Here is a 25,011-nt window from a genome sequence, read left to right as displayed (position 1 = left end):
AGGAAATTCATTTATGCGCTTCCATGAAATCGACCAGACTCACGATCGATGATTATTTCGATGCTAGCCAACTTTTTTACGGGTTTCTGATTGTGCAAGATCAAATAGCTTGCCTACAATGTTTATGATTAGTCGTTTACTGATTCATTTCTTCGATCCTACTTCATTGATCTAGTTAATTCTTCAGTTTAATTAGGATCATCTAGTTAAAGAGTTAAAGTATCTTAGAATCATTTAGTTAATTCTACAATGGTTTATATATTGGGTTGGCAACTAAGTGATTGCGGATTTTGTCATTACCACCTAATGACAAAATCCAACCCAACGTATTAAGATATCTCACTGTTATAATTAATATTTTAAATTAAACGATATTCTATTTATATAATATAATATATGAAATAGTATTTGCGTCGGATAGTATAAAAATTATTGTTCGGATAGTATAAAAATTATTGTTCGGATAGTATCTGTTGAGTTATGAGGTGATATAATAATTAGACAAAAAGGTTGGGAAACTTTAACGAGCCCTTTATATTCTCCATCCAACATATTCTGTATCCTGAAATTAAAAGAATCTACGATACTTGCAGCAGATAAAAATTTTATTAAGTAATTTAATATTCTGTTGAATATTTTCAAAACGGACGAACATACAAGAAGAAAGTTAACAAAGGGGGAGTTCTAAAATATTTGAATTATATAAATGTAGAAGTATGATGTTATAAGCCTCCTACATGTTCATTATTCTTTATTTCCGAACGTCGTTACCGGAAACGTCGCGATTAGACGTCAACCGCAGCATCGAACGTTCGTTTTCTCGCCCTATCAACGATAAGCAGGAAGCCATCGAAAATCGTCTATCTAATCAACTTCCTTCCGATGACACATTTCTGAACGTTTCTACCACTTTTCGACGGTGGTCAGTGGCTTTTAGTTTTAATTGAAATGTAGTCGGCACGCGTGACGAGGTTGCCAAGTCCTCGTGAAAGTCGATCTGATAACAAGTACAAATTGCGATTACTCTGGCGCGGCCACGAGAGAACGTGCGTATTTGTTTAATCGGCCAGCACACCGATGCTCGCAAATAAGCGGAACAGCAAAATATCCCATTAATTAAAACTCTCTAGATGTTTGGAATTACTCGAACCCCAGCAAAGGCTCGGACGTTCCTTCCAATCTCGTGTTCCGATTTTCTCGTCAGTATGATTCCCTTAGACTTCCAAATTTTCTGCACAAACTTTCGAATCGCGTTCTCTTTTCCTACAGTTCTAGAAAATCTCTTATTTTCAATTCGTTCGATTTCGAAAGGTTGATGAGTTAGTTTCTTAGCAATAGAAACTTTATTCTAACTTTCAATTTTTTATTTGCCAATACAGAATTATTTCTGGATTAGACTTCTCTGTCAGTTTCTTTTCTAGAAGGATTCCTATCCTTCGTTTATTATTGCATTTAAATTAAAACGACTCGGAGCTTGTTCTTCTAACGTCTAGTGCATTTAAGTATTTGCAAGTGTTTCTAATTGGCAGAATTCTTTCTTTAACGTCTGTAAGGAATTGTCTCCGAGTCTTTCTCGCGTCTAAATCGATCTTCTATCGTAACTCGAGTCTCTAAGCCCCCTTGAAATTGATTGGTAATACTAGCATTGATTCGTTCTAATTAACCATAATCGGCGAAAAATGAATTTTTCTCAAACATCTATTTAATGAGAATAATTTCAAATAACTAAAAAATAACTAAAAAATACTTGAAAATGTCTGATTTTTATTAAATCGTCCAACCTATTCAACGAACGTTCGTCGTTCTTCAGTCGGTTTAAAACATTTCCTCCGTCCGTGCTGAAGTCTAGGAACCTAACAATTTCATTCCATCAGAACGCTGTCCGGTATCTCACAAGTCAAAGTGATCGTTAAATTGTATCTCTGAGTATGCAATCTGTTGGAGGAGGCAGAGAGATGCAGCCGAGAAGTGCGGAGAGGAGAGAAAAACGCTGCGAAGGAGACAGAACGTGCATACAATGGTGTAGGAACGAGCGTCCAGCCAAGGATGCGTTTTATAGGTCCGATGCCTTTTATAGTCCGCAGGACCGCTGGCGGCTCTAAAGAGACTGCTACGATGAGGAATCCTGTGCAATTAAACGCTTATTGCTTGCATATCTCCGAATCGATCCACCACTAAAGTGAGTATTGGCGCTGGCTGTAAAAGCTCCTAGATAACCGACGGCACTGACCACCGACCGCGTTCTGATCCTTCGATTTTGTGGCCACTAGTGGCGGCTACGAAGTCCTTACGATCACGATACTTGGAATATACATTCCAGATCTTTGAAGCAGACAATTGAAAAATAAAGTGAAAGAAAAATTGGAAGACGCGATGTTAAGACGTTCCAAATTTTCGTAAATTCTGTAATTTCGTAAATGTTTCAGTTGTTACTGGACTTCTTCCTACTTTGTCTTCGTTCTGTTCTTAAATTATTTCTGTAAATAAGAAGAAGATCTTTGAATTGGGAAGAACAAGGAAAATGATAATTCGACTCGATTAGGTATCAATGTAAGAGTAATAAGATTGTATGTGATGAAATTCGAGAGTAACTCGAGTCCTTTGCTATTTGGCGAAAGATTGCAGGAACGAGAGCGGCCAAAAAGAACTGTAAATATTTTCCTGGCGGGCTATCCCCCAACGGAGTGGTTGATTTTATGACTTTATGGGTTCAATTTTATGAAGCTGTCGATTAGATTCGCGGTGCCGCTTTTTATGTTCGTTTCACTTTTTACCCAGCTAGAGGGTGAGGGCAATGTTTGTGGTTATACCTGTCGGTGATTTTCGCAGACACGAGAATCGATCGTCCCACGCCTCGATTAATTTTTAAGCAAACATCTATGTACATTGATGTGAATTACTTGTCACGAGAAATCGTGATCTTATAATTCGATTGACTCAAATCCGGCTCCGATTATTATTTTTGTTATTTACTTACGATTCGACGATACTATCGGGGGTTAACTTAATGAGTGTCTCATTTAATTTAACTTTATTCCAAGGAGAGACACGATACATAGAGAAAGTTAAAGACATCGTCTATTTCATCTAGACAATATTTCAATCCACAACTTATTTATTGAATTCTATAATTAATAATTTTTATAAATTTGTAATAACGAAACTACTGCACTGAATCATACGAAAATTATTAAGGATTATACATATTTAATATAATTACACGACAATCAAATTATAAGATCGTTCGAGAGGTCTACGTCTAATTAACAGTTTGTTTAAGAAGCACAAAGTTTTTCGTATGTGTCAATTTAATGGCTAGACCAGTAATCGTTCATGTGTTGTGTCCAAATTCACGCGTCGTCTTGTTCAACAAAACGGTCGTGACGAGCAACTCCCTGCCTCCCCAACCCCCGATGAAGAGCCACGACCGACAGCTTTACTCAGCGCGGTGCTCATTGCTCCATTACTAATTTCCGCCCTCGGCCATGCACACTGCTCTACACGCTCCATCGTGGTTCACGCGCGCGCACACATACAAGTCGCAGATAATGCTTCCACCTACAAACCAATCTATTAGGCGCCATCTCTTTGACTGCTCACTTACATCGGCCTCCCCGTCTGCCCCTCTCGTCTGCGAGACCCTGCTTGGCCACCGGAAGCGCTCCGATCCCGGACACCTACACGCTCCAGCGTATATCTGAAGCATATCGGCCGAAGAACACGCGTCCTATCGAAACGTACGTTAAGACCAACTTTCGTCGCAGCGACCGGATGCGCGATAATTTACGATTGGCACGTGGGTCTTTGGAAAATCGATTTGCAATCATAATGAAAGTATTAGCGAAAGTGAAGCTGGTGTCGAGTTAAAAAATAGAAAGTATCGTATTCGATTGTGTCGATATCGAGTTACTCGGAAAATTTTACTTTTGATTTCCTTGATATTCCTTTTCTCAATAAATCATGGAAGGTTCTCTTGTTTTCCTCTATTCTGTGCATTAGACTTTTTACATTAATCCTATTTTGTATAAAACGATGTATACATTGTCGCAGTAATGCATTTCTGCAACTTTGCCTCTATTACTTCACCGTTTACTTCCAAATAGCTTAATTTTTTATTAGCCTACTTTTCGATAAGACAATAACGCGCAGAACACGCTACAGCTGCGACGCTTAACCAACTCCTTAACTTGAAAACTCTTACGCTGCGTCGGATCGATGCTCGTTTCCGCAATGTTATCCGGTAGCAGTGTATTCGTACGATCTGTGGCCCGTGTCTGTCAGAAGCATCAATCCCGCTGATGATCAGGGTATTATTTCCTTCGATTAATCAAGGTCTATCACGTGTACGGCATGCAACAACGACAGGCTATCGTAACGAAGAAGGATGTTATTCACGGGATATGAACGTATCATCGTAACACCTAATAACGAACATCCGAGCCGGCTCGATGGCCAGCTGTAGTTCGTCAATGATGCGTCGGAGTGCGAATTGCCGCTGAAATTCATTATTCTCAATTCTCGTAAACAGGCAGTTATAAATTATTCAGGCCGAATACCCGGCCACGTTAGGATGACCTAAGCGGTCGGATAGCCGCTAACTGCCGGTAAATTAGCCAATTGAGGGCTTCGAGTATCCGCGGATATCTTATTACACACTTGCCAGCCGCAGCCATGGCGCCCGTGCGTTCGTACGTGTTCTCTTCGACCGCGACACGTAATCCTCTTCCTCCGTAGATCGACCAGTTCCAATTAAAAGAATTCGACGTGATACATACTACAGCGATCAGAGTGGCGCTCTGCGAATTCGACCCGCCAATTGCCTGCGTACGCTACTAATCGAAGACTGGAAGTGATTCAAACAATGCTGTTTTATTGAAATTCATGGAATCGATGATGAATCACTTTGGCTTTCAATAGCTTGGAAGTTGAAACGTGGAGAATTCAACGAATTTCCGTGTAAATTGCGTCCGTGGATTTTAGAGGAAAGACAATAGCAGAATGTTATATGGAGTTTACTCTTTCTATGTGTTTCTCTATTTTTAACACGTTTGATAAAGGTGAAGAATATACGAAAGAATCATCTTGATCTTTGATGTGTTAATTATTGATGTTAATTATGTAATTATCGGTGAGTTCATTATTGATGTTAATTATTTATTAACTAATGTGTATGATCTCTTTTCCTAATCTTATGTCAAAGACTTCCTTAACACTAGAACTACCGATAGTTAACACGAAGCTATTTCTACCAAAACCAGCCAAAATGATTGGTCTTTAAAAAATAGGTGATAATAGAATATTTTTATATTTATTGATTTATTACTTTATATATACACTTATAAAATTGTAAAACCAGTCAATTTAACTGGTGTGGTAGTTCTAGTGTTAAACCAATAAAAATGTTTTCGATTGTTGCTACTAGGATATAAGGATCGCAAAGAAAGAGAAATATGAATTCTGAGTTTTCGCATTTCGAAGCACTGTTCATTTCAATCCAGAGATCTAGTAACGAAGAAACATCAAATAATATCTCCATAAAATATCTGAACTACAAATACTTAATTAACATTCTCGTAGCCATCTGCCAACGTTAGACAGAGTAATCCTGAATCAATTGCAAAATTAGAATCGTTTCAATTCGTGTCTGTTCTTCGAAATGACAGCGTCTGGTCGGACAATGCTTGAAAAGGTAACAAAGAAGAAACTCACACGGCAGACGTAACGGTAACGATCGAACCATAAAGACGATGTCGTTGTCAACTGGTTGGGTATGCGCGCGTCTTATTACAGGATCCGTGGTTTACGCGCGCGACTCTTTGCTAACGAGGATCGTGAAAGGGAGTAATGACACGGCCGGACGTGGTCGAGGAGGCGTCGCTCAACAACAGACGAATAAATTTGCTTACCGGTTTAGCGAACGATCGCCGTTCGATGTACTCTTAGTACTTAGTTCGTTGTCGTTTCAAGATTATCAACTGGCTGTCGTGTCTTTTTCGAACCACTTAATTATTCTACCAGTCTACACGCCTGATGATTCAACCGTCAGGTTTCCTCCAAGGAAAGAATATTCGGTCGTTTTTATGAGAATATTAAGGCCAGTATAAAAATTCGCCTGTTAAACACGTTAAATTTATTAACGGTCGGTATTATTAATGTGCCAGTATATTTATGTTTAATTAGGATCGGACTATGAGTTTTGAAATATTTGCTTGGAGTGACCGTAGTAGAAATAAGAGATATTCCACTTAACGCGTCTGCTTTTGTGTGCAATATCAAGTGGAATTCTCTATTTAAAGCTGTGAATAAGATAAATGTTATATTTTCTGCTAAATGGTAACTGTAGAATTGATAAATACACTGTAATCCTTCGAACCGAGTAAAATAGACGATTACTCACCGAATATTACTTTACCATCAAATCATTTCGTTATATCAATCGTTAATTCTCCATTCCTCCGCTCGAATAGAACGAATTCAAATCGATACTGTATTTTATTGCTTGTTGGCAACAGAAAATCCAAATAGATACGCAGTGTTAACAAGCACATTGCTTGTCCTAATACACGAAAGGAAGCTGTTTTATAGCTTGGGCAAACGCGAACCACTCTCAATTTCATGGCGTGAGCTCGTTTTCGGCGACAGGAGCCGCGTAAATTCCGTTCTGCGTCGGGGGTTGATCCCGAAGCGGCGCAAAGTGAGTGACTAAAGAAGAGGAAAGGATTTTCTCGATCGTGGCAGCGTCGCCAGAACGCAGCTCGTTCTTGTACATCGCTGGGCATAACGTCGCTTAAGTTGAAGGGATGAGCGGGCGACTGGAAGCACGCTATTATCGTAGCTCAAAAGAGAACTCGCGCGCGCGTGCACTGCACGCGACAAATCAAATCTCCGCCAAGCGAGTGGAAGAGAAACGGGGGAGGAAGGAGGGAGAGATCTTGGGGGAAAAAGAGGAATCATAATGGAGAGACTGCTACTGGAATTTCACCAGACGCGTTCGCTACGAGCCATTGAACAGTTATCGCCGTCGTGGCGTTCAATGAGAGGATAACCGACTGCGAGCACTTCCGGTTTAATAAACGCCCCGACAAGGATGACCTTTTCGTGGGTGCATCCTTGAATAACGCAACGCGACCGGCAAATAAATAGTGGAAACGCTGCCGTTCTTTGTCAGAGACGCGACGCGACGTTTCTCACGGATGGAATGTTTAATTATGGTTGCGCGATCGTTATCGCGGACCCTGTTCAACCATTTTTCAACACAATTCTATATGAAGATCGTTTTAATAATGGTGGAACGATGGAACGCGGAAAAGGGGATGCCTGTTTATGTTTCATGAAGTTGAAGAATGTTCGAGCGATGTGTAATTCTGAGAGATAACGTGTCGCTGAAATAGGCCATCTACCGTCCTATAGATATTATTTTTTCGAAACAGAAGATTTATTAGATTGTCATTGAATTTTATTCTGTCTTCGATTATCAAACACGTTAAATTACATCTTGTAATACGAGTTATTTATTATTTCAAGAGATGCAAGTTCTGTATCGAATCGATAGATTCTATATAAAGTACTCGAGATTAGTAACAATTATAAATAATATACGTGCAATCACACTTCGATGCTATTTTTACCAAATTTTAGTTGTAATCTCAGAATTAACAATTGGTAACGAGTAACGGGTTCAGATATTTCCGTCGACGATCCTGGTATCCGACAAGAAAATAGCCTGGGTAGAGTAGTATGTGAAATCATTGGGCCATGTATGGCAGAGTGTGTTACGTTTTATGATTTCAAAGGTTTCGAAGTTTGGTCACCTCGATACCCATCAGCGATCGCCTGCGACTATCTACATGAGTATGGACGCGCTGTTTACACAGCGCGTTACATGTTTCCGGTGAAATCATCGCGCGATCATTACCAACTAACATTGTGCGTGGCCGAAATTAATACGGTCGAACGATCTTTCGTGGCAGCCGGATAATGACAAAACGCGAAGAAGTGACAAGGTAGTTTGATATAAAGCGCAGAGATAGCAACAGAATCGTAATTAGGACGTTTTTAACGATATTTCACGTATTTAAAGGAAATTCTACGATTACCACGACAGTTGATAATTTCTAATAAAAATAATGTATCCTGCTGAAATTGCGTAGAGATTTGGAAAGAACGAGTTTGTTCCTTTAGAATCAGGAACATCTTCTACGAATATAAACATTCATTTGTTTCACGTAAAATTATCGTAATATGCTTATCACGACATTTCGTGCTAGGAAAAATGGGAATGCCAGCAATTCAACGTAATAAACTACATGTGTAATTTCAATTCACGCAGCGAACTAAATCCATCACGAAGTTCCTAGATCCATAAAATTTCCGTTTCTAATTTAGACACATCGAATTCTATACCAGAGCATCGACGCCGCGAAGTATAAAGTTAACACGCATTCTCATCCTCCCGTAATGAAACACCCTCCTCTTCTCTAGAAGATCACGGGCGAATTTTCTTTCGCGCCAAAAATGTCCGTGGGCAATATAACTGGGAGGCCTTTGTCTAAACTGTTCTTTACGAAATCGAGGTGGAACGGTGATCCACGAGGTGGAGGGAATTGAGGAAGGGGAAGACGACACGAGGAGAACAAAGAATGTAGGAGAAACTTGGTTCGAAAAAGGAAGCGGGATAAAAGTCGCGCGGTAACCGCGTTTCGTTCTCAGCTAGACTTTGCGTGGTTCGTGGCTTGGCGAGGGAAGGAAAAGGTGACGAGAGAGCAGTGGCGGGATGTCGCGGTGGCAGAGGGGACCAGGGCGGATATAGAGAAAGACATTTCCCACAGATCAAAGCCGCTACAGCCGTCGTGGCTCCACGCGAGCGTAACAGAAGCCAACCGCGTAATTTATAGAAGCTGGGAAGCGGCCGTTTACAAAAACAGTTATAAAAATGACAAGTTTACCATGCGTGCGAGAGGAGAGAGAGGCGCTGTTACTTGACTAGGCGTCCGACCATTCACGACGACACGGCCGCAAGGACGATTACCGGGACAACGCGGTGCCCGCGAACGTCGTCGCAACGATGTCTTCTCGCCAGCGTCCACCAAACAATATGACGCCTCGCGTAATCGTGACAGACGTGATAATCGCAGAGGCGAGGCGTCGCGTCGTCACACCTCGTGCGCCGCACAACGCCACATCGGTTAACCGTTCACTTACAATTATCGAACGAGCAAAGGGTGCTCGCCAACTCCTTGAATTATCGGTGCTGGTTCTATCTGCTCTCTTGCACCCTTCTCTTAGTCTTTGCTGGGCCTTGAGACGATCTAACAGCTTCGTTTCTGCTATTGTTTTTAATTATCAGAAGCTTGGCGATTCGATACATCGAGCTACTTCAGATAACTTTCTCATCTTGTCATCTTTCCGCAGATCGATAAGTTGCAAAATATAGCGTATTATAGTACATTACTTAGGGCATTGGTCGAAGTCTAGGAAGTTATACCTCTTGTACTTTAAAACCAAACAGTTACGTTTGAATTAATCGTGGTAGTCCTTGTGTCAGCTTATCTGATCCATGTTAATGTTAGAACATCTGCAGATAAAGAACTTACAGATAGTATTTACACATATACAGTTATATGGACAGAAGATGGTTTAAACTATTTTAATAAGTAAAGATACGATTTCGGAGGCACGTAAACTTAATGTGATTCAGGAGCCATGACTACAAATTAGCGAAACACTGGTTACGTTCTTTTTTAGAAAGTCGTAAAATTCGAATCACGGTAGTTTCAACGCCGGAGGAACCGAAGAGAGTAACTGACACAGGAATCTTCCGACCATTAACGAATAACGAGTTCTTTTAACTTTTCACTAGCGTAGTTTTTAACGAGTATACATATTATCGCGAATCTTCTCAGTTTTTAACAATTACATTCCTATTTAATATTTATCTGGACTTCGTCTATACGTTCTATTCTTATGCGAATAAAAATAGCAGCGTGAAAGTCACGTAACAATCACCGAGATTTATTAATTCGATAATTAGTAGCCGAAAAGCATTTGAAGTCGGTGGCGCGGACGTTTCCCTGCATTATATCACTCGTACATCGTCAAGGTGTATTTTCTCCATGATAGTACAAGTTTATTTCTCATTCGACAAATTATTGCCGACGCAAACGGTCGAGCCTATGCATCGTCTGAACGACCACGTCAACGACACCGTGCCACGAGCATCACGAGCCTCGAGACGAAACACTCGCTTACAATTATTAACCGTCTAACACGAACTCCGTGGCGTTTCCAAACGACCGTGGGAAATTTGAATTAATCAGACTCCTTCTGGCCTTCAGTGACCAACCGCCAAAAAGTATCTTCCTACTGGAAACAGCGAGTTTAGCCTCCAAATAGACGTGAACGATTCTACGGTTGGTTCATGGAGTCATTGAAGAAAGAACGCTCAGATGCTCGATCAAAGCGATCGTTGTCGCGATCACGGCTGAGATTCGTCAGCTATTAATACGACCGAAAGAGCCGAGGCGTCCCAAAAGGATCGAAGAGAACTGTGAAACGGTTCGAGAACGTTTGCATCGGCGTGGCCGTCGCGAGAGCCGCATACCATATCTAATAGTGAAATAACTCAAATAATTCAAAAGGAGTTATGCGAATGCCTTATCGTCCTGACGCTTTGAATTACCCGCCGGAACGATGCCGCTTCGGGAGAATGGACGAGGCGGAGGCGGCACCGTCAGGGCCCAGTGGTGGGAGCGTATTTTTAGAATGATCTATGTCTTCGTTTGATTCCGAAGATTGCGCTCTCGCGACACCGAGAAACCGAGAGTCTTAACGGGATCTGGTTACGGGCCTGATGCCGCGTGTTTTCGGATTCCTGGCTTCGTCCTGGTCACGCTATCGGTAACACGGATCTACCTTCTCGCCTCTCCCTTTTTTCACCTCCGCTGACAGACTGGGCCGTCGAGTTCGTGCCGATCCAGATTCCATGCTATCTTCTTCGTCACTTTTTCCCCGGCTGCTCCCGGCCGCTTCGGCTCCGAAATTTGTACGTCGATCCCCTGACACAGAAGACTGGAAATAAGTGTCCCTGAAGTTCCTCCGCCCCGAAACCATTTTTAAATATGCCTCGAATAATTCTTTAAAGTAAATTATTAAAGTGAATATTCCTATCAATATTTTCAAATCAAGCCATCGCTGCTTTTGTTTAAGAAAGATTAAAAATAAGAACGAGAGTTTCGTATGGTTAATTCTGCAGGTTATAACCAACATATTTTTGCTTTTTAACAGGGAATTTGAAATATCATAGATTAGTATCGATCTGTTAATTGCTCCAATTGCTTGACCTACTTCTTCAATGTACTTGTAAATTTTGACGAATAATTCTGCCTTCTTATTATCTTCTAATTTTGTTGTCATTGATCAATTGATATCATGATAATTGGTATCATTGGACCATGGATGAATCACGCTAGTTTCTGTTAAATCACTTAATTTTAGAGTACTCTATTTCAGTTAATATTCCACATTTTGTGCGCTAAAGACCATCAATTTAAATTAAGACGATGTATTCCTAAGTCTGTGTGTGTTACGATCACCTAGAAACCAACCATAGACTAACCGATAAACCGACTGGGGGTTAAACAAGAACAGACAAAAGATTCATTATTTCAATTAAACATTAAATAGGTAATTGTATCTTCTTTACAGAAACCATTTCTATCGATCGTCTTTTATAATTTTTATTTCAAGCAATTACATATCGCTAAGCATTTTTATCGAAATATATTCTTGCGGTTTTTACGTTGCACGTAGTGCTCAGTTCATAGACCCCAATGATCAATCGTTCAAAGGTTAATTCTTCTTCGTTGAATTTCTTGAATTCTGGCATATCTCGATTTAGAGAGCGATTAAGGAAAATGTTTGTCAAAGTCGAATTCGCATTTGGCCCTTTTAAGGTTACTGGCATTGTTCCTGGTTTTCGACAGGTCGTAGATCGAAGTCGATTACGCTTCCGGGAACACGAGCCAGATCGTCAGACAAATCTGTCAGTAATTTCCCCATCGAATCTAATTGAATTCTCACGGTGGAATATGACGCGGAATGGGACGATTAATAAGAATTAAACTGACAGGTTAAATCCCATTACAGGAGCCGGATTTTCTGATATTTCTCGATCGGTGCCATCGAATTATCATTAGCGAGAGATTTCCAGAAAATTGTAACATATCGAGTAAATTTAATGATATATCAATTACCGAAATATTCTTGATTAAACAAATAGAAATATTTAAAATATATATACACGACATGTATGTACATGTTATTTAAGCGTATACGTACTATCGTTTCTTAAACGTTGAAAGTTGTTTGATGTTACGAAGGAAACTTAACGAGCTAATTGTATCTCTCTATAAAATCGCCATTACTAAACCACTTTTTAAGTAATATGCCTGTTTCATACTCGTACAGAATTATATGAATGATAAAACTATGTCACTACAGAGCCTCGCGTGATACAAACAAGCCCAAGCACACATTTAAAAATTCATCAAATATAACTATCTCCATGACAAAAACTAAAAAGTATTCAAGTACAGAAGTGCAATCGGAAGAAAAAAGAGCGTCCGTGGCGAGGTCGCGAGAGAAAAGAAAGAGATTCGCAAGGGGAAAGAAGAAGGAAACCGCGGCGTTGTGCACGACGGGCCATGATCAAGATCGTAAGATCTAACCAGAGGGCTAGCCGCTCATTCGACGCGCTATATTTATCGGTGATCTTACTGAGTTTTCCGACCTCTACCGTCGGATCTTCGTGGCTGGTGTAGGAGAGCTCGATAACGCGGTCGATCCCCGTGCACACGCGTGCATCTCGCCGAACAATGGGCTTGTGCACGGGCAAGCTGTTGTGCGTGAGTAAACGCTCGGCCGCATGATTCACAATGATGTACCCTGCATGCACGCTTGTACTCATTAACACTTATCAATAATTACGTTTCTAACGAATTTATCACATAACAAGCGAACCCATCCCATCATTAAATAGCGTTCCCGGCACGGCTATAAGGACACGGTCTACTTGCCTCGACCGAGGTCGACTCGCGTCTTTAGAGGTATGCGTTACGCGCGAATGATGATGGATCGCGTTCGGGAAAACTGTACAACCGTGTGCTTCTAGTGTCAGGATTGTTCGTGAAACGGAGTGGCCACGATCGTCTATGGATCATAATCGACCTGCCGAAGTTGAAAGAACGATGATACATGATAATGCTTTGATATACAACGAGCGACAGAACTTGGGATATTACACTATTTTACTAATATAATTGTGCTAATATAAGATCCTTCGTGTTACAGTGAATGTCTTTTTTTGGCGAACTGTAGAGTTTTTTGGATTATACGTTCGGACGTTTAGAGATTGATTGAATGAAAATGTAATGCGGAGTAGCGTAGGTTTTGCGAATGTATAAACTTGTGGAATAATAAATAATACACACATATCATAACTGTTCATATGTATATGATATTGATAGAATACAATCTGATATTAATTGAATAAGGTGACAATTTTTGTGCTAGGGATACAAGTTCGTGTATAAATTTATCAGAGGATAAATAATTCGCATAATTATCGGTATTGGTGGTTTACCGCATGAGTAACGCATTTAAAAAGAAAATGAAGTTTTCAAGGAATCGATCTAAAATAGAAAGTTTGTAGTGAGACATTTTGTTCCTTTTACAATTTAGTTGAATATTCTTTGGATTTTAACAGTTTCCTCTAAACTATTGTTTATGTATCGTTTATAACTTTCCTCCAAATAATAGGAGCTCAAATCCAGACAGTTGACAGCAGTTGCTTTCGTCAGATTGATTAGAATTTTGTTGGAACAAAGGAATCTCACCGCAGATATCGGGAATTCTGGAATCACGAATGACCAAGTTACACAGAGACTTGAAACTGTCTCGCCAATTCTGAGTGTGCGATAAATAATAATAAGACATGAATCAGATGAGCGAATTATTTAGTTATTCAGAGGTAAATTAAAAGTGTAACAATTAAGAGTGTAAAATGGAGATGCGGGTGAAAAAAGTAGTGTTATTAGAGCGTATAGGTAGAAAGAGGAAGATTGATACGAAATTATTCGTACGGTTGTATATAGCCCCAATTATGACAAATATCGAGCAGAAAGCAGTCAGCGATAAAATTCTCGAACAACTCCGAGCATTAATTAGACCGATTCAATTCTAGATATACAAACTATTTTCGTGGTTACTTCATTGCTGATTCGTTGAAGCCGGCGATAATGCCAGCGATTAGTCGAGCTTGAACAAAAGCGGCAGGAATTACGTATCTCTTTATGGAAGCCGGATGTTCCTTTCCTTAATGATTCTGTCTTCTACACGCCGTTTCTTTCGCGAAAACTGCAAATAACCGGGAAGTGGAAGCTATTTCCTATAACATGGTTGCACCGTATACCGAATGAGCTTCCAATGGAAAAATACGCTAGAAATCCATTTATCCAAACATCATTTGTTGGAAATTTTCCCATTCAATTTGTTTATCTAAACGTGAATTCTTATCATTTGAACGAACGATAATAAGTAAGGAGGTAAAGCGACGAATATAAGTTGCATTATACGAATTTCAATTTTATGAACTATTCGTCTGTCGACAAAATTCCTATTATACTGTAGCCTGACGATATTTTTGAAAACGTCACGCAATAATAATTGAATATACCGTAATGCCATTTATTAGGACGAAATTTTCGTTAACATTCTATTCGATGAGCTTGTGATGATCTATTTGAACTCGATCTCTTATTATATAAAGGAAAAATCATTTTCATCGTCAAGGAGTGAGAATAATGAGAGAACTCTTATTATATGAACTTATTTGTCGATGAAAGAAGCTCTACTGTAGATCGTTGCAACAAATATTTCGAATCATTAATGGACTTTTTGCTTCCTCTATGTCTGTATGATATAAAAAGGGGAAAGTGTATTCTCTTGTAGAGTTGTAGATTGTAGATTTCCATTGGAATCGAAAGTGGTGGCGTCGAAACAATGAGTGACGAGCGATTCCTGGTGCACCCTTGCGCGGCCGAGTGTATTAGCTCTGCAAGATGAAACCGATAAGATCGAAGCCAACCGCCTAATGAATGCCATAGCTCGCGCATTAAACGCTATGTACGCGATTAATATCGTCTTCTGGTTGGGTGGAAAAGTTATGCCCGTTAGCGACGGCTGTTTAAGTGGCCGGTGTCTTACAATGTTGCTTCATTACGAGCGATTTATTATATTTCATGGCGCGGTCGGTCCGCCTCGCGCGATCATTATGCGTCTGCAACAAAAGCTCGCGTGATTCATTACCGACCATGCTTTGTGTGTACGCAGCTTCGAAATATTATGAATGTGATTCGGATCTACGTCCGATGCCCGATTAATGATTTTTTCACTGCACCGCGAGGCGATTTATATATTTATTTTTGTCTAAGCTGAATATTATATTTTTCATTCTATGATATTGTGGAATGTGCAGAGAGAAATTAATATGTGACCTTCGAGTGGCTCTGACAATTTATTTCTTACTAATAAGTATAATAATAATGATAATTGCGTGCTTACGAGGGATGGGGGAAAGGACAAAGAATGTCATAAAAACGGCTTTATTGAGGAAATCAAGTTTTAATACTTTACCCTGGCAATGCAGAAACCAGAGAAGAAGAAAAGGGAAGAGAAGAGAAGGAAATGGACTGTATCTTGTCTGAGCTGTTTTTTCTCACAATTAAAACTAATTAGGTCAACTGTATCTAATAGCTTGTACAAATATTAATGAATCCTGCAAAGATCCTGCGAGCTACATCCATCATATACACGCAACAGCTTTTTGTAAATATCGCACGTTTTATTGTTCGAGTAACTATAACACATTAATTCTGTATATGTTTACTGTAGAATAGTTGAAATAATCTACAGCATTAAATCTTGTTTACCTACGTTAGTTAAATGGAGTTAAATGGATTACCATTCCAATAAAACGAAGATAGGTCAGCATGACAACGCATATAAAACAATGTGGAAGAAACAATTGACTTATTTATTTCATAATTTGATTCTCAAGTACGGGATGTTAACTGGCGAATAACAGAGAACGACAAAAGTCCCGATCAAGGATGCCGGCGGCAGGCTCGCGCAGGCTGGCGTGAAAATCTGGTCAGATCGATTGGATCTTGATTTTGCAGGCTAATTATCCCGCTTTATCGCGAAAATGACGTTAATGGCCGTCGAGACGAGCTTCTCTAAGGGGATGTGTCAGTGGATTCTAGTGCGACGAGGCCCGGAGGAGACGTCGGAAGGGAAATGGGGGCTGTTTTGCCCGGTATATTAATTTAATTCTTTGGATACTCGATAGATGCTGGAAAGAGAGGACGGCTCGGGGTGGCTGCAGGCTGGTCTCGTCGAGTTTGAATATTCATAGGAAAGAGGGAATAGAGATCGGGTGTAATAGAATTTAAATTAAGGAAGGGAGGTCGGCCGAAACTGTATGGAGAGTTCCATAATATGATAATGCTCGTCCTATCGATATATTCCTGCAGAAGACTGGCCCGCCGGGAGCTGAAAATACCTCTAGAAATTGTCGTTCCGTCGATTGACCGACCGTCCTAGCACGGAAACTGATTATGGCCGCTGCTAACCCCCGCGTTAATCGGCCAGCTAAACCCTCGCAACGTTTCTATGTCGATCGTCCGCCTATTTTCTTGTCGCGTGTTCGCGTGATCGAAAACTGAGCGCTATTATTAGTTAGGATGAATAGATAGATGCTTTGTAGAGGACGGTTGTGGAGACTGAAATTGCTTTAGTTTCAGGGGATTTGAGTACAAGTTGTCGAATATTGATTGATGACACATTTAAATTGACTTATACAGCAATAGAGAGAGAGAAAGAGAGAGAGAGTGACGAATAAATTAACAGTTCAATTTCTTAGAAAAGTAAATTTCCGTCTGACTTCAAAGACTTTGCGTTATTGATCAACTCTAATTCTTATACAAAGGCAAAAATATTGATAATCAAATCAGCTGACCAATTTTCCTACTATTTACTGAACAAATTGACAATACAATTAAATATAGAGTAATCTTTAGCAAAATCCACGATTAAAACAGTCATAATCGGCAGATGTCAAATAGTAAATACAACTTCGACGCTGACGTCCTTAAATGATGTGCATCTATCTCTTTTCTGTAAATCGAAAACGGGAGCAAGCTTAGAAAAAGATAAGGAAGTTACGAGGCGCATATATACATATACATATACACGTCAGTGATTACCACAACCGGGAAGTGGAGATGCATGCTCGGTCAGAGTCGCGGCAGTCGCGCAAGTTAACAAGGTTAAACACCTCAGCTGTGTTAACGGGAACATTAACACTCCACGACCATTACGATTAGAGACGTCTCGAGCGAAGGACTCCGACGTCGCGTCGGGACGCTGGTGTGAGCCACGCTCCGTGAGAGTGAGCTGAGTGAGTGGAAGGGAGAGGGAGGAACAGGACGGTCAGAAAGTAAGAGGTTCAAGGTGGAAAAGGTGGACTTTAACTTTGGAGCCGCATTAAAAGTTTCCTAAGTAGGTGGATATGCCAGACGGTGGTTATTTCTTTGTGATACCCTTGTACAGAGCTGTCCTCTGTCTGGCGATAGAAAAATGTAACGAAAAGGAATGTAGGTCTTGGCAAAACTTGGTTACTTCAGCGAAACTGGATTAAATTGTTCCGATTAGTTATACACTTATTTAACCATTTAGTTTTCATCGATTTCCAGTAGAATCATTCTATCCTGGTCCTTCGTGTCATTGATATTTCTTACAGAAAAATAATTGTAGCTCTTCAGCAAGTTATTCTCCGTCGTAACTAATACTGTATAATATAGGTATTTGTACAGAATTTAAATCTTTCGAGAAATGAATTAACTCGTATGATACCTATCACTCACAAAAATCACTTTTTATTAACATCTATTGTTATAGCAATATGTACTTTTGTATAATAAAATTTTTTTTAAATTATAGAAACTATATATATTATACATTGTCATATCAATCTTGAATTCAGAGATTTTCCAACGATATAACGTACACGCCTTTAAAACACTTGACCTCTGATTGGATTTTATCAGAATGACTTGGCTGTTTACTCAACAGCAAGGCATCGATCGTCAAAATACGCGAACGTTTCGCCGAAAGTTTCCCAGAGAGGTTGCTTTTTTTCGAAGCGGCTAAATCATCTCCGCTCCGGTCACACGCCAGCTCCTCCCGCGACACAGCTAAGTAACTCGAGCAGGAAGTAGCTGTATCGTGCGGAAAAGTGACTGCAAAGTTTACCTCGAAGCGACAATCAGTTAAATAGTTTCCTGCATGGCGCGGCTGGCGCGAAACGCGCCTAGGTACCGCCCGAGGAGGAGTAGATAGGCTAGTCCGATAAGCGAAATAAAAGTTATACTCCTCATTGTTCGCGGCGGCTTCTAATTACGCGCGTGAACCAGCGTAGCTTGCGCGTCTATCGCAACAGCGCAGCGTCGCCCCGCTGCATCGGATTTTCGCATGTGCAATCCGGATCCTGCTCGAGTTTCCTCGTATCGTGATAGGAATCGACGCGCGAGCAGCCATACCTTATTCAGGCTACGTGCAATCTGCGTTGGAATGAGGTAATCGGTGCCGTGGAATGCTTAGCATTGTGCTTAGGAGTGGTGCTTTTTTTTTTGTCGACAGATTTCTCGAAATACACCGTGGACGTAGACATTCAATTTCCAATCTGAATTGCTTTTATCTTAGAAAATAATGTTCATGGTTATCGGCTCGGGTAGAGATGCATTTTCAAGTTTTTCTTCTTTACGATATGTATGTACGTGTATCAGAATTGTTGAAATTTGAGTGAGTTTTTAGATTTGTAAAAATATGAATCAGCTTACTGATCGAAGGAATGCAGAGAATGCGAAGTAACCTGCGTTTTCAATTTTCGTGATAGAAAATTTTCTAGAATTAATACACCAATATACTATAGTATACAGGAGCCCGTATTATATAAATTGGTGAACATTTTAACTTTAATAAATTTGTCAATATCATTAAACAGGTGGGAAGTTAGAATTCAGTTTTCCTAAATTGAATGACTTGCTTCCTTCGCTTCGTATATTGTAAGAAACTAGCGTAAGTAATATTAAATTATAAAGTGAATTTAAAATAATGATGTTCACAACATCGTCACTTATTTCTATCTTTAATCAATGTAATTTTTAATTAATGAAGTCGATCAGTATGACTAAGTGACCCATATACTGCACTGCACGTGTTATACTGTATAAAGTGCCATTAATATCGATTATATAATTTCTTACCAACTAAGGGCTGTCTACTCCTAACAATGTTCGTAACATCATCAGCTTTTTCTATTTTTAATTTATGGATAACTATGGCTGAGTGGTTCATATAGTACGCTGCACGTGTTGCACTAGCTAATATGCCATTAATTTTCTATTAATATCGATTATATAACTTCGTGTCAACCAAGCGATATTTACTTAACCATAGCAAGTAAACATTTTTATCCATAATATTATATAATCCTATCGTAACAACGCAATAAAGGGACAAAGCACCTCTTCCAATATTCCAAGAAATAACCTTTATTATTCCTTCCTTTCTTCGCTACTTGCTAATTATACCAAGCTTCCTAATAACCAGTCCAAATGCAATAACGCAACAAAAAGAAACTACGCACCTCTTCGAATATTCAAAGAAATAGCCAAAATTCCTGTCTTCTGTCGACTATACCAAATTTCCAAACAACCGGTCCAATAAAAAACAAAAAGAAGGAAAATGATCCTAGCTACTTTTGAATCCTTTTAAGTAGTAAAAAGCGACCACATCGACTGTCAGCAAACATTACTATGTCGGGTATCCGTGGGCAAACCTCTCCATAAGAGAGTCTGCGATAAAACGCAGCCCCTGCCACATCGGCCACAAGTGGCACTAATTTTTCTCCCACCGTTAGGACAGTGCGGCAGGATCTCTAGAACGGTTCGTTCCGACTGGAGTTCGTTATCAAACGCGCATCGCGGACCGCGCTGGATCGAGTGGAGGTGTACGAAGAAGAAGAAGAAGAAGAATTCACGTTCGCGGAACGAGCGTACCAAATCTCGTGACGTGGCCGAGACGTTTCCACGACGGTCCGGAATGATTTACCGGGACTCGTTGTAAAACGGTACCGCCGTTCCACACGCGGGAGACACAAGAGGACTCTGATTATCGTTCGAGATTGTCCGGCACAAAGGGCTTCTCTCTGTTCGCGGTAAAAGGGCCTGGAGATTTAGATATTTATGAACGAAGAAATTCCAAAATGGGGAGAAAGGTGCTCCGAGTTGTCGTGCGACTCGATGATCAGCTTTATTGTGGCGAGATCAAGGAATGGGCCTTCTGTGGAATCAGCCCGAATGAACGTCGCAATCTTACCTCCTCGCTCTAGTGTGAACCGAGAGATAGCACGTTTCTAGGACGTGTTAATCTAGCCGCGATATGAGAAAATGAAAGCGAAGGAATACTCGTTTCCACGTTGGTCGAGTAACTGAAGACATAACGATAAGTATTAATGCTTTGAGTTTGTTCATCAGATAGTTACGAAAATTTGTACGGTATCATATATTTTTATTCTGGTAGATCAAATATAAGACTACATTCGCTGTAAATATTTTTAGTACTTTACTGTTGTTTCAATATTAATAGTTGAATTATCTTCAACCGGAGAAAATTCTGTCTCTTAACGTTTTACGTACAGAAACTTCACTTATTCTTCGCTTATAGTCAGAACAACTCGCAAAAAGTGTAAGATTTTTAACTCAACCGTACATTGCCATCGTCCGATTAACACGAATATTCACCTAGTAAGATATCCCTACAGTATTTCGACACAGAAAAAACTTCCCAACTAGTCATCCAAGAAATTATCAACGCCATTTGAGCGAATCCTCGGCACCGCGGATTGCCATCCGTGAAATCAATCGCACGATAAGTCAAACTTTTAATTTACGGCGCCATTACCGGCGCTCGGAGCTAGGACGCAGGCACGGGGCCAAGAAGCTCAGCTTGAAACGGCGTCTGAGGGGTTGAAACGAGAGACGTACCGACTACGATAGTCGCAAAACTTGAGAGAAAGGCATTAACGTTATTTTAATCGGGAGATATAATGATCGCTCTGTAGTCGACGCGTGGCGAACGAAAGGTACAGGAAGGAGGTGCGGGGGAACGAAGGAGAACGGGGGCTGATTTGCGAACGCAGGTTACCGCGCATTTGTTACGGGCCGATAGCAATTGTTTCCCCTATCTGCTAGCTACACTGCGACACTGTTTGGTTGGTTGCACTGTCTGGCTCCGTCGTGGTGCACGTGAATGCGTGTGCGACGTGTACCTGCTTGCAATGCTGTCGATGTGCACCAGGGAGAGAGTATGGTCTTATGTAACCACCCCCACGGTGCTGCCCGATATAGATTCTATTCTATTGGTACATACGGTAATGCTTGGCTGGCATTGGTACAGCCTGACTGCAAAACCCCGATTCCCCGGTGGAAGCTTGCGGAAAAACTTGCAACAATGTGACTTCATTTCTTAGGTTTAGCCCAGATATATACTTATTAACCTAAGAGCGTGGATTTAAAGGGTAATTTTATTATACTATGTGGTTTTTGCAATTATTATGTAACTCGATATTTTTTGGAACGCATCATTTCTTGAAAATTATCTATCGATATTCAACATTTGATCATCGATACGTTCGATTCAGATCTCGAATAAAGGGGAAATAACATGAGTCTGTAAAATATTTTGCCAAAGAGTTCGTGTATGTTGGAATTAATAGATTAGGATCTTTTTTTATCAGACATTGAACCGAGCAGTATGAATTCTTCAATATAAAAAATGACACATGTTTTGCTAAGACTTGCTCTATTTGACAAGCATCGTTAGCGATATAAAACACCACACATGACTCATCCGGTAGCTTCTTAAACGCCTCGCGATCCCCCCAAAATAGACAGATTTTCGCGTTATATCTTGGTCGAGCGTATTAATCATACCTCGCAGGCGCAGTCTAAATTTCTAGCGCATCGCCGGTGCCTCATCATCCCCCGCACATTTTCGAGTACCGGCAATCACAGAAATTCGCGTATCCATGCTCACGTGATCACCACGGCAGGTAGATTCGTTCCGGATAGAGCCACGTCTGCCCTCGAGATTGAGTTCGACTCATCTCAAAATGCTTGTAGCGACTATCCTATTCGTACATAGTCGACTGGTGCGACAGATACATAGACGTTCGTTCGGTGGCAGAGGGAAGATCGAGGGAGAGAAGCTCGTTCCACGAAGAGAGTAGTGGGGAGGGCGGGCGAGAGAGACGAAGAAAAGACAGAAGAGCGGCGAGGGGGAGGAGAAGGGGAGAGACTCATGTACGGCGTGTATCTATTTGCAGACACAGATAAACACGAACAGAACCAACACCCCGATATACCGGGACAGAGCGAGAGTGTTCTTATAGTGGAACTTATTGATCCAACAAAACTCATTTCAAGATACAGTGCGAAGTCTCCAAGATACTGCTCTCCTACTCCACCCGTCCTGCCTCTCCTCGCGCTCTTCCGCCTCCACCCGAGCACCAGCCCCCTCCCCTCTTCTTCGTCCAGCACCACCGCGCCGTTCGACGCCCCCGTCCGCGCCCGCGACGTCCCCCGCCATCCCTCGCGACCGTGTCGTACATCCAAGACGTTCCGTACACGTGCATGGGGTCCGATTAATACGTACGACCATGGAAAATAACGAATAACTCGGTGCTAGGACTGGCGTTTCTCTGGAAATTCCAAGTAACATATTTTCACTGGTCATTGGCCTATCTCTCTGTGGATATCATGTCGAGTATAGTTTTGCGAAGTATCGGTGCATGGATCGTTCTGATTTTAAACACTCGAGAGAAATCAATGTACAGTGGATAGAAAAGGTATCGATACATATTTGTGTTTATTATAGCATTTACGTACTAATTAATCAGGTGTAATTAAGGTTAAACTTCGTACCATATCGTTATACTTCGCTGATACTTTCATTCTGTCTTCCTTTTTTTCTCTTTACTAATATTTTAATTTAATTACGAAAATTTGAAAATAAAGTATAGAATGTGAGAAAAGCTGCTTTATTGCAAAATAAAGACATATGCCGATACTTTCTGTAACCAGATGCAGACCAATTTCTTTCGAAAAGAAAATTTGACTAACTTATAATTGTTATCGTAGATTTCTTTTCACCGCGGATCGTACTTTCGGAGTGTCAGTAGTTGGAGTAACGTGCAGCATAAAGAAGTTAGAAAGCGACCGACTTGATGATATGTACTTCAAATGAACTTTGGGAAAATCTGGTCAGGTTAATGTTGTTACCTCGACAATGGTAATTAGCTTTTTATCTCGAATATTATTTTTGGAGCGCCCCTGCTTCTTGGAACAAGCAATGCAAGGTAGAAGGTTTAGGACGAGCGTGACCTTGAACACAAGCAAACTTGCGTGCTTCCCTGTTCGTTGTGCCCTTGCACTTGAAACAATCCCTGAGATGTACTTCTGCAAGAGTAGAACCCTTAATTACCTGACATACATATAACCTAAATTTCTATGGTTATACATCTACCGTCTGTTTATCGAACAAATCAAACATTTGGACTTCTAAATGATCACAATCTACATTACTATATAGTTAAAAAAAAACAAATATCCCTACAAACCATGAAATATCAATGTTTGCGAATATTAACAAAACGTTAAAGACGTATTTTAATAATTGCAACGTATCTAATAATTTAAAATCGGCACACATGACGAACACGTGGCAAATTAAAAAATTCAGAGATAAGAAGTGAACGAATATCGCATGATAAAGGTAATCGCAGGTTCGATGGAGAGTCACTGGGATGGCCAGGATCTTTGTCGGAAAAGTTAATAATCAGCCCCGACGCGTGACCTTGTACTCGGTTTTCCCCTCGCCGCTTTCACCGCTCGTCCGAAATCCAAAGTTTCTCGGCAACTCGACACTGCAAGCAATTTCGGCGTCGAGCAATCCTCCTTCCCCGTGCCGGGCGTCCTACTCACCTAACCCTGCGCCGAGCAGCAAAGGAAAGTGCATAAAGCTGTAGAGTGTCGCCACTTGGAACGTCCTGTGCTCGCCTTGGTTGTCTTCTCTTCGAGAAGGTGAACAATTTCAGACAAGATTCACGAAGATTTACTTCAGGAGTCTGAGGTAGCGAAGCGATCACTCCGATATCGATGAACGTTGACGGACGCTTTCCCTTTAATTAAAATTTAAGGTTCACCGCGAGAATAAGGGTGCGATGTTCGACGTTGTGGCAACACGTGAGAAACAGAAGCGACGACGCGGCGGCAGAAGAGAGGAAAGTTTTACAGGGTTCCCGGGAAGTTGGTTCGTTTTTTCCCTGGTGTTTATTATCCTGCACATGACGACGCGACGGAGAGACCCCGTTCGGTTGATGTCGGCCCCCGTGCGTAACAATATTCGCACAAGCGTTGAACGAGTAAACAAACGGAGGAACTTACGATTGCGTAAAACTGCAAAGTGTCTGCGGTTTGTTTGTCGGTGAGAGCGTTTTCGAGGCAAAGGCCTAGAGAGCGAGAGCTGTGGGCGCAGAGGGAGAACGGGAAAGAAGGAAAGAGAAAGGACGCGGGAGAGAGTCTGTCGGAGTTGAGAAGGAGAAGAGAAGTGGCGAGAGGGGGTGGCCGAGGAGAGACGGGGTTTAGGTAGGTGAGTCGCGAAGGATGGGTGAAGAGGACGCGGAGGGAGGCACACAGCCGGAGAAGGAGGAGAAGGTGGAAGAGGTAGAGAAGGTTGGAAAGGGGTGGAAGGGGTGGAAGGCCACGAATGTCGGGGGCGGGGGGAAGAGGGAAAGAGGAGGCGGGTAAGAGGAACGGCCAGGAGAGGGTAGGA

At 41.1% G+C, this 25,011-nt stretch overlaps 1 long non-coding RNA gene across 1 annotated transcript in view; it reads left to right on the top strand.

Annotated features, from left to right (window-relative positions):
• Positions 1-25,011, top strand: part of LOC105682180 — a 127,822-nt gene that overhangs the window by 47,708 nt on the left and 55,103 nt on the right. The window lies entirely within an intron of this gene.

This window comes from Bombus impatiens, unplaced genomic scaffold (genome assembly GCF_000188095.3).
Source record: "Bombus impatiens unplaced genomic scaffold, BIMP_2.2 scf_0102, whole genome shotgun sequence".
Taxonomy (NCBI): Eukaryota; Metazoa; Arthropoda; class Insecta; order Hymenoptera; family Apidae; genus Bombus; species Bombus impatiens.
This window is presented reverse-complemented; position numbering and strand designations above follow the sequence as displayed.